Raw genomic sequence first — 11,685 nt, 5'->3', positions numbered from 1 at the left:
CCAACAAAGGTTCATCTAGTCAAGGCTATGGTTTTTCCTGTGGTCATGTATGGATGTGAGAGTTGGACTGTGAAGAAGGCTGAGTGCCGAAGAATTTATGCTTTTGAACTGTGGTGTTGGAGAAGACTCTTGAGAGTCCCTTGGACTGCAAGGAGATCCAACCAGTTCATTCTGAAGGAGATCAGCCCTGGGATTTCTTTGGAAGGAATGATGCTAAAGCTGAAACTCCAGTACTTTGGCTACCTCATGCAAAGAGTTGACTCACTGGAAAAGACTCTAATGCTGGGAGGGATTGGGGGCAAGAGGAGAAGGGGACGACAGAGGATGAGATGGCTGGATGGCATCACTGACTCGATGGACGTGAGTCTCAGTGAACTCTGGGAGTTGGTAATGGACAGGGAGGCCTGGCGCGCTGTGATTCATGGGGTCGCAAAGAGTCAGACATGACTGAGTGACTGATCTGATCTGATCCGATCTGAATTGGCTCATAAAGAAAAATAAGCACTTAAATAACTTTATTATTCCCATATTTCTCAGGAAATAAAGAAATCAAACTTGTAAAACTGGTTTTAAAATGAATCTTACAGAAAGCTCAAAATCAGAAGCAGGTCAATATAAAAACTTAAGTTCATGTAATAAGGTTTAATCTTTTATAAACAAGGCTGGTTTAATAACTTTGGGGTTGAAAACAGCAATGATGCTCTCTTGGTTTTATCAATGTGGTCTTATGAGTTTATTGCTGCATAACAATATTAGCACAAACTTCTCAGCTTAAAGCAATGTACGTTTATTAAACTCACGGTTTCTGTTTATCAATCAAAGTTAATTTTATTAGGCCCACTGCAGTAAGCGAGAACACTACCTTGAGAGATTCTAAGGACGTCTCAAATGGGGAGACTGGGAAAGGACTTGGGAATCTGGGCTTAAATGGTTGAAGGCAGGACAGTCTTTGACATAACAGTTTAGGATTGAGAGATAAAGAAAGTCAGCTTCTTGACATGAGTCTTAACAATGTTTTTTATAAGCTACCTATTTGGCCAAGTGAGCAGTCTATTATCCTGACAGGAGATAGAGCTGTCTGGCCAGATGGACAAACTATAGAGATAAATCACTTTTCAGGAATTTCCTGAAGCAAGTGGTCAAACTGTTAATTGGCTACAGCTTTTATATTCCTGAACAAGAATGTCCTAGAACAAATATTAGGTAAAACTGATACAGAGGATCTCAGTTCTCAGTCCCAATCATTAAGCTATGTAAATACAAATGGTCTATATAAATTCTTAAATTATAATTCTGATAAGTGATTTTCTAAATAGTTACAAGCCAACTTAAGATCCTTATTTAACCCTAAAACCTTACATTGTGATTTCCTTCCCACTTAGGTCCCCACAGAGCACTGAGTTCTTTGTGCTACACAACAGGTTCTCACTAGTTATCTATTTTATAAATTTGCATGCTCAGTCACATCCAATTCTTTGCGACCCCATGGACTGCAGCTTGCCAGGCTTCTCTGCCTATGGAATTTTCCAGGCAAGAATACTGGAGTGGGTTGCCATTTCCTCTTCCAGGGATCTTCCTGACCCAGGGATCGAATCTGCAACTCCTGTGTCTCCTGCTTTGGCAGGTGGATTCTTCACCACTAAGCCACCTGGGAAGACCATTTTATACACAGAAGTGTATATATGTCAATCCCAATCTCCCAGTTTATCTTACCCCTACTTCCCTCCTTAATATCCATACATTTATTTTCTATATCTTGTGTCTCTGTTCCTGCTTTGCAAAAATATCATTTTTCTAGATTCCACATGTAAGTGATTTGCTTTTCTCTCTCTGACTTACTTCACTCTGTATGACTGTCTCTAGGTCTAGACACATCTCTGCAAATTGCACAATTTCATTCCTTTTTATGGTTTAGTAATATTCCACTGTATATTCTACAGTACCACATCTTATTTATTCCTGTGTTGATGGACATGGGCGTTCCTTTCACATCCTGGCTATTGTAAATAGTGCTGCAATGAACACTGGGATACAAGTACCTTTCTGAATTATGGTTTTCTCCGAGTTTATGCCCAGGAATGGGATTGCTGGGTCACATGATTGTTCTATTTTTTTGTATTTTAATGAATCTTCATACTGTTCTCCATAGTGGTTGGATCAATTTATATTTCCATGGACAGTATAAAAGGGTTCCCTTTTCTCCACACCTCTCCAACATTTATTGTTTGTATATTTTTTTGATGATGGGCATTCTGACCAGGGTGAGGTGATACTTCAGTGTAGTTTCGATTTGCAATTTTCTAATAATTAGTAATGCTGAACATTTTTTCATGTGTTTTGTTGGCCATCTGTATGTCTTTTTTGGAGAAAAGTCTATTTAGTTCTTCCACCCATTTTTTTATTTTTATTTTTTTATATTGAGCTGTTTGTATATTTTGGAGATTAACCCCTTGTTAGTTGCTTCACTTGCAAATGTTTTCTCCCATTCTTGTCTTTCATCTTGTTTGTAGTTTCCTTTGCTCTGCTTTGAGTTTATTCTTGTGTATGGTGTTAGGAGAATGTTCTGATTGCATTCTTTTAGAATCTAGATGTAGCTATCTAGTTTTCCTAGCACCACTTAGTGAAGAGCCTGTCTTTTCTCCATTGTATATTCTTGCCTTCTTTGGCATAGATTAGGTGGCCATAGGTGCATGGGTTTATCTCTGGGCTTTCTCTTGTTATCTTGCTCCATCGATCTATATTTCTGTTTTTGTGCCAGTATCATACTATCTTGATAACTGTAGCTTTGTAGTATAGTCTGAAGTCACGGAGCCTGATTCCTCCCACTCTGTTTTTCTGTCTCAAGATTGCTTTGGTTACCCAGAGAATTTTGCATTTCCATGAAAATTATAAGATTTTTTTGTCTTAATTCTGTGAAAAGTGCCATTAGTAATTTGACAGGGATTGCACTGAATCTGTGTATTTTGGGGGGTAGCACAGTCAGTTTTTTCACAATATTGGATCTTCCAGTCCAAGAATATGATATGTCTTTCCATCTGTTTGTGTCATCTTTGGTTTCTTTCATCAGTATCTTATAGTTTTCTGCATACAGGTCTTTTGTCTCCCTAGGTAGATTTATTCCTAGGCATTTCATTTTTTTGTTATTGCAATGGTAAATGGGATTGTTTCCTTAATTTCTTTCTGATCTTTTGTATCAAAAAGATTTCTATGTATTAACTTTGAATCCTGCAACTTTACCAAATTCATTGGTTAGCTCTAAAAGTAGAACCTGGACTATTCTTATATCATGGAGAAGGAAATGGCAACCCATTCCAGTATTCTTGCCTGGAGAGTCCCATGGACAGACGAGCCTGGTGGGCTATGGTCCACGGAGTCACAGAGTCGGACACGACTGGAGCACACAACACATTCTTAAATCAAGTTCTTTAATGAATAACCTTGGACACATAGAAAATGTCTAAGTGAGTGAAATATTAAACTGAAATGTGGTCACCCAACATATATATATATATACACGTATATATACGTGTGTGTGTGTATATATATATATATATATGTTTTTGTTTCTTATAGTGGCTAAATGTGTTGGCCATGATAGTGATTATATTTATTTTTCTAATTCATAAAGGTGAAAATGGATGTAGGGGATTGTAGAGGGTTTTATGTGTGTATTTATGAGTTTTGTTAATTTGATGTGTATGAGATTCTTTGACACTCCTTTCCAGTTTTCTCTGTGAAACAGAAGTCAGTTAATTTGACTGAGAGTCATGAACCACATAGGTAGTCAAAGACTGCTAAAGCAATAGTAGCAGAAAATTACAACTGAATGTAAGATAGTGATATGTGTTTTTGTTTTCAAGAAAAGGAGACTAGTCTTGTCTTTGAAACTCTGGTTTTTCCTTAATACAAAAAAGGATTGTGTAAGAAAATTTTTGAATATAGAAAAGTAGATACATTGGCAGGAAAAAACTGTATTTGTCTCAAATTAGAAATTATGAAATGGATTCAAATTTTGACAAAGTTCACTGAGTCTTGATAGATTTATTTATAAGAAAATTTAAAAAGTAGGGCAGGGAGTTCATGAATCCTTTACTGCTAAACATAATATTATTGTAAATAATAGAATTCTAATAATAGAATTCTAATGTAAATATAGAATTTTATTTTCTATATATTAAAAGTTCAAGTTTATCTTGAACTCTTTAGTCTTCTCTTTACAAGGGGTAGTAAGTAGCTACTCTTTTACATTCTGTGTGATATGTCTGCATTTTGGAAATCCCACATCCTAACAGAAGAGTTTTCTGAAGACTTTGTCGAGGACTTTATTATTAGGCAACAAAAACATAATATTCCTCACTTCTGAAAAAGCTAAGATTCCTTTCAATTGTGTTGCTTTCTTCTTATTTAGAATATTGTATTGTATTGTCAGTTTGCTTAACAGTCAGCCAACTTACTGTTTCTCAGGCACATCTGATCCTGTCTTAATAAATTATCTAATGTCCTCTGATAACTCTCTTGATTTTGCTTTCCCACAATATCTTATATTCAGAAAAATAAAATTTTCAGGATTTTCATTATAAATAAAACTTCTTTGAAATTCTCCATAAGATCCCTGGAAATTCATGATGATTTATTCTTTTGCTTTATAAAAAGAGGTGATGCCCCCAAATTGTTTTCTTGACATGTTCTGTATTTCTAGATTAGCTCAACTATACTGTAAGAACCAATCGAAAGAGTGGTCAGGTTAAAGGGTAAATTTTTATATAGACAAAATATTATTCACATATATGTTTTGGAGACTGTATGCATTATAAAATGAATTGGAAGGTCCTGGAGATTTATCAGTGCTGTCATTATCTATAATATGTTCTTACTCCCAGGAAAAACACTGATCAAATTCTTACAAAAAATTACATACTACATTTAGTAAAGAATTTTACTGTCTTCAGCTTTGACATTGTTAGTTACCACGATATATTAACCATAATCATTTAGTCTCATTGACAGATGACTCCTATTATCTTCTGATGCTTGTCAAAAGGCTCACAGGTTAAAATTTTAATATTCAACAAAGGACAATCTCAGAATCTCATGGGAAAGAATACACTTTGTACTCTTAATTGATGATAGTTCAATGAATAGGCTCATGAGTAACAACTTTCGAGCACAAAGATGACATTGCTTGCACAACTGTCAGATATATTTGGGAATGAGTTGAGATTTTCAAGACTCTTTTCTTTTTTCAGAGTGAGATGACTTCATGAAAGCAGACTGATGACCCAAGATACAGCAGAACAAGAAATATGTACATAAAGCTAAATGAATTGATACAGGAAGTTTAACTAGAGTTATTTGGTTTGGAATACTGACAGCATTTATTTGTTAACTGTCTATTTTCTGATGCTTTTGTGAAGAAGTACTTTACTTGGCATTAACAATTTATGTCTAGCTCTCTAACTCTCAACATCAAATGTAACTTTCAACATCAAATGAAACATTTAAAAAAATGGCTGCTAGCTTTCAGTGCCTCCTTCAGAATTTAGAACCAAATATCTTTACTGAGTCTCCAAAGTTACTTGCATAGGTCAAAAAGCAGCTGTCTTCCTTTCAGTTCAGTTCAGTCGCTCAGTCCTGTCCGACTCTTTGCAACCCCATGGAGTGCAGCACACCAGGCCTCCCTGTCCATCACCAACTCCCAGAGTTTACTCAAACTCATGTCCACTGAGTCAGTGATGCCATCGAACCATCTCATCCTCTGTCATCCCCTTCTTCTCCCACCTTCAATCTTTACCAGCATAAGGGTCTTTTCCAATGAGTCCAGCTCTTCACATCAGATGGCCAAAGTATTGGAGTTTCAGCTTCAGCATCAGTCCTTCCAATGAATATTCAGGACTGATTTCCTTTAGGATGGACTGGATGGATCTCCTTGCAGTCCAAGGGACTCTCAAGAGTCTTCTCCAACACCACAGTTCAAAAGCATCAATTCTTCGGCACTCAGCTTTCTTTATAGTCCAGCTCTTACATCCATACATGATTACCGGAAAAACCATAGCCTTAACTAGATGGATCTTTGTTGGCAAAATAATGACTCTGCTTTTTAATATGCTATCTAGGTTGGTCATAACTTTTCTTCCAAGGAGTAAGCATCTTTTAATTTCACGGCTGCAATCACCATCTGCAGTAATTTTGGACCCTAAAAAAATAAAGTCTGACACTGTTTCCACTGTTTCCCTATCGATTTCCCATGAAGTGATGGGACCAGATGCCATGATCTTAGTTTTCTGAATGTCGAGCTTTAAGCCAACTTTTTCATTCTCCTCTTTCACTTTCATCAAGAGGCTTTTTAGTTCTTCTTCACTTTCAGCCATAATGGTGATGTCATCTGCATAGCTGAGGTTATTGATATTTCTACCGGCAATCTTGATTCCAGCTTGTGCTTCTTCCAGCATTTCTCATGATGTACTCTGCATATAAGTTAAACCATTAGGGTGACAATATACAGCCTTTACGTACTCCTTTTCCTATTTGAAACCAGTCTGTTGTTCCATGTCCAGTTCTAACTGTTGCTTCTTGACCTGCATACAGATTTCTCAAGAGGCAGTCAGGTGGTCTGGTATTCCCATTTCTTGAAGAATTTTCCACAGTTTATTGTGATCCACACAGTCAAAGGCTTTGGCATAGTCAATAAAGCAGAAATAGATGTTTTTCTGGAACTCTCTTGCTTTTTCCATGATCCAGCAGATGTTGGCAATTTGATCTCTGGTTCCTCTTCCTTTCACCAGGTATCAAATTCTTATTAAAAGATTATGTCTTGCACCCCAACACTGAAGATTTTGACATCATCATACAAAGTCATACCTGGGAGTCATATTTGAAAATAAATTACAATCAGATATGGAAATCTCATCATTAACAAGCAAGTGTTGTATTTTATATGTGAATGCAATGCCTACAATCCCACCTAAAAAAACTAGGCTGGTACCTATTTTATGGTTAAAGCCCCAGAAGTCAGAAGCAACAGACTTACTGCTGGCCAGGAACCTCAGCATACTTGGAACATAAAGTAGAAAAGAGTTCACCAGAATCTATAAGCCATGAGTGAAATAGGTTTTCTTGGGCTTGGGTGGATAGGTTTTCTTGGGCTTGGGTGGATAGGTTTTCTTGGGCTTGGTTTCCTAATCTTAGGATAGAAGAAAATAATGGATCCTTTTAAATTATTTGAATCTTACATTTCTTAATGAAAAAACTCAGCAGAATGTAATTCTTTGGCTCTACGGTTGCTCAGCACTGAACACTCAAGTAGGCATACACAGACAGTTAATACCTTTGGCTGAATTACGTAAACAACCACTCCAAAGCATAATGAATCCAGCCTTTCGTGTGTGCGATCAAAAATAGATCTCTAAAGGTTATTTATGATCAAAAGAACAGACTGTTAAGCAGAAATTATTAAAAATTTCTAAACAAGGCAAAAGATGGGTGATAGGACCTCTCATTATCACACTGGAGTATTATTTAACAGACTAAACCAAAGATTATTTAATTATCTAAAGGACTGTATCTATGTTTGGGCTATTTTCTATTAATTAAACACTCAGTCTCCATGACACATATGCTAGCCAGTAGAGAACAAATTTAAGAAAACTTCTGGCAAATTTACCAGGGACAGGGAACTTTGAAGGAAGAACGAATCTTTTATTAAGCATCACCTAAGTGTCAAAAACTATACATTACTCGTTTAGTCATAAAAACAACCTTGAGTGATAGGTCTTATTATCCTCTTTTTACAAGGAAGAAAGTTGAAGTTCAACAGGTAAAACAATTTGCCACAGTGTTTAGCTAGTAAGTGGTGGATCCAGGTGTCAAACCCCGAATGTTCTTTCAAAGCCTACGCTTTCTTTCTTTTTTTTTTTACTACATTATTCTACTCCCATAGTAAAAACTTTCCACTAACAACCAAAAAGTTATACCTGCCACTTCTGCAAACCAAAAATGATGTCTAAATGTCATCTCAAAAAATATACTAGTTAGAAAAGCAGAATTTCATGATGGGAAATGTAAGTTTATATTCTGTGTGCACAGAGTAAAAGACCTATGAGTCATCTCCTGCAACCCACTAAGCATTTAGTTGAAGACTGCTCTTTATCATCTAGCTAGATGGCAATTAGAAGCCTGTGAGACAAAGTATCCCTTAGGAAAAACTGGCTAAAGAATAAATCATTTAAAGTGCTTTACAGACATTACCTAATACATTTTCACACAACTCTGTGAGCTCCACAGCATTATACATGAAGCGATCCTAATTTGTTTATGGACGTTCAAAGGTGAGAGTGTGTAAAGTGGAAGGCCAGAACACTGCTAACAACATTAGACTTACCTGAGGCCTTGGGCAGTTTTGTCTGTTTCAGCTGAGACACCACTAAGTCAATTAACCTCTACTGTTTTCCTTAACCTGTTTAATGAAAATGTCAGTACCACTTGGGCCAGAAGGCTGTGTGAAACCAGGCAGGTCATTTAGAATTTTTTTCTTCTCTTTAAGTTGCCTGACTCTGATCTGATCAATGGTTAACATCCTGCTCCTTAGAAACAAAGGGGAGATACTCATATTTGCCTTCCCTAAGGGATTTTTTCAAAGCAGCGAACTGTGAATTTCCAGCTAATTTAATACAACTACTCTACAGAAAGGAGAATTTGTCTCAGCCACTGAGTAAGACTCAGGGCAAAATTATTGTTATACTATCATCCTTGTCTCCCTTTATTTGTTAACTGTTGATAGGAAACATTGATTTCACCTAAGAAAAACCTGTGTAATTTGGGAATAAAGTGGATGATACATGTTTCTGTCCTGGAGAAAGGATACTGAAGATGGCAGAGGCGTAGGGCAGAATTTCACATGTGAAAATTTAATATGTATTGGATTGTCTGGGCTTTGATGTAAGTAAGAAGAAACTGGAGAACTGTTCTGACAATCTTTCCCACGTAGGTAAGTGATCCCTGAAGCCACCAGTTGCTCAAGCAGAAACAGAAATCACCCCTGATTCTCTTCCTCCCTTATCTTCCCACAGGCAATCCATGGCATGTTCTGCCAGGTTTTACTGCTAAAACCTCTCTGATCTGTCCACATTTCCCCCCTATCTCTTCTGCTTTCACCTTTGTGCAAACAGCGGAGTGAATGATTCTATCAAGGTAGGGAATGAAGAGCTTTCTCAATAGTGCAGATAACTGTGGAAAACACCGCAACTGGTAGCAGAAGAAAAGTTCAAAGAGCCTCTGAAACGGTGTGAGAACCAGAATATAATGGGGATAAACAGAATTTAGACAGAAAGGACCTGAGACTTTAAAGTTGACTCCGAGCTGTTTCCCCATCAGGATATGTTTCTTATACATGATAGTGAAGACTACAGTATTGTGTATAAACTTTTACTTTATACAATTTCCAAATGATTACTGAGATCTGTATAATTTTTAAGGTGAGATCTTCCAGAGTAAAAAAAAAAAAAAAACTAAAAGCATGTAATAAAATAATGGTGTAATACTTCATAATTTCTTACTATTTTGTATTAGTTTTTTTGACATTTAAATACACACAAATCAGATATTTGGCTTTTGTTTTGTTTGGGGTACACTCAGTCAAAAAATCAAAAGGCCAAAAAAAAAAAAAAAAAAAAATCAAAAGGCCAATATTGAAATTCATTGTGATAAAAGCAAGTTTCTCAGTCTTGCATAGGAAATTGTTCATTTGTTCAAACAAGCCAAATTCACTTTGGAAAATACATCTGTATCCTATAGTCTTAAAAATTCTAAGAAAGGTGTCTCAATTTTTTCCAATGTTCTTCATTAAAATGATCTTTGATCTGAACTTAAGAAATATTAATATTTATTAAGTTCAAGGCATATTCATGTATTAAAAGATAATTTTTAGAAGAGAATATAGCATGACTTTCATAACATAAAATTAACATGTGTCCAAGCTTTAATTTAATTCACTAATTAATGAATGAACCAGAAAGACATTACAATTGGTTCAAAAGAGAATTCAAAGAATCTCATATATCTGGGCATTAGGAATGGTGAAATAAATTTGCTTAACAAATGTAAAACTTCAAAACTGCTCAATATCCACAGAGCAATAATCAACTGAATCCCAATGAGATACAATTTGCATTTCTATGGACAAGAATCATTTGCATTACTATAAGTATTATATAACTTACAGCAATGCAAAATAATTCAAAGACAATAAAAGACTCAGAAACCGGACAGAAGCAGATAAGCTGGACAATGCCCAATTTCCCATTGAAGACAACCCTAATATCTGGGTCTATTTCTAAGTCTTTCACAAGTTTTCCCTACAAATAAAACAAAACGTACTAATTCCCTGTGCCCCACTGCACAAAATCTGGAGGGGAAAGGAATGAAGAAGAGGGAGATAGACACATTAACTGAGCAGATTACAAGGCACAGTGGGATATAGTCCAAAAGAACTGGTGGTTTCCCAATAAACACAACATGCACAAGGAAAGGAGACATAATACCTACTCTGATTGGGTGCTGTCTGTTGCTGCATGCACACTGAAGCATACCCAGAAACAAAAGTACCATGACAAACCCCGTGCAGGGAAAGAGCCATATTCCCACAAGGAGCCTTGGGCAAGAGGCACAGTGTTGCAGGTCTTTACAGGAGAAAGTTCTTCTGATTGTGTTAATCATTTCACAAAGGATGGTTATATCAAATCATTACTTTGTACCCTATAAACAATTTTATTTGTCAATTATACCTTACTAAGGCTGAAGGCGGGGGTGGGGGGGTGGGAAGGGGAAAAAGAAAGGTTTTAAATAAGTAGCATATGAGGTACAGGAGAAAAAGTATTCAAGCTAAGTGAATGATATTAATAGTAAGAAAAAAGCAACAGATACATAATGTTTTTTGGCTTGTACTTTGGTATGGCTGGATAATATGAGAGCTAAAGAAAGTAGTGTAGGTAAAGTAATAGGAGTAGAAGTCAGTTTTCAAGTATTTAAAGAACGAATAAACAGTTGAGAAAAGATCAGGCCAGAAGTTTGACAGTTAAGGGAGAAGAGATTGTGTGGTGAATTAAGGAAGATGCTTTAAATAGGAAGTAATTGAGATTACACGCTGGGTAAACAGCGAAGAGGGAGCAGTTTATAGGTAAAATTAAAGAAGGGAAACTTATGATACCAAGATTCTCAAATGAAATTTTACTGATACAATCAAGGACAAAGAAGAAAGAAGAGAAAAAAAATTGGGAAAAGAAGAGAAAGAATTTCTCAAGTCAGAATGGAAGTATAGTTAATTACACTGTATTGCATATTTGCAAGTTGCTAAAAGAGTAGATCTTAAAAGTTCTAATCATAAGAAAAAAATCCTGTAACCATGTCCGTATGTTGTTGTTGTTTAGTTACTCAGTCACGTCCAACTCTTCTGCGACCCCATGAACTGCAGCCTGCCAGGCTCTTCTGCTGGGATTTTCTGGGCAAGAATACTGAAGTGGGTTGCCATTTCCTTCTCCAGAGAACCTTCCCAACCCAGGTATAGAACTCACATCTCCACGTCTCTTATATTGCAGGCAGATTCTTTATGTATGTATACATGGTGACAAATGTTAACCAGTTATGATTTTGCACTATATACAAATATCAAATCACATTGTATGCTAGAAACTA

Source organism: Bison bison, unplaced genomic scaffold (assembly GCF_000754665.1).
Source record: "Bison bison bison isolate TAMUID 2011002044 unplaced genomic scaffold, Bison_UMD1.0 scf7180017864134, whole genome shotgun sequence".
Classification (NCBI taxonomy): domain Eukaryota; kingdom Metazoa; phylum Chordata; class Mammalia; order Artiodactyla; family Bovidae; genus Bison; species Bison bison.
The sequence above is the reverse complement of the archived record's forward strand: the minus strand, read 5'-3'. Positions refer to the sequence as shown.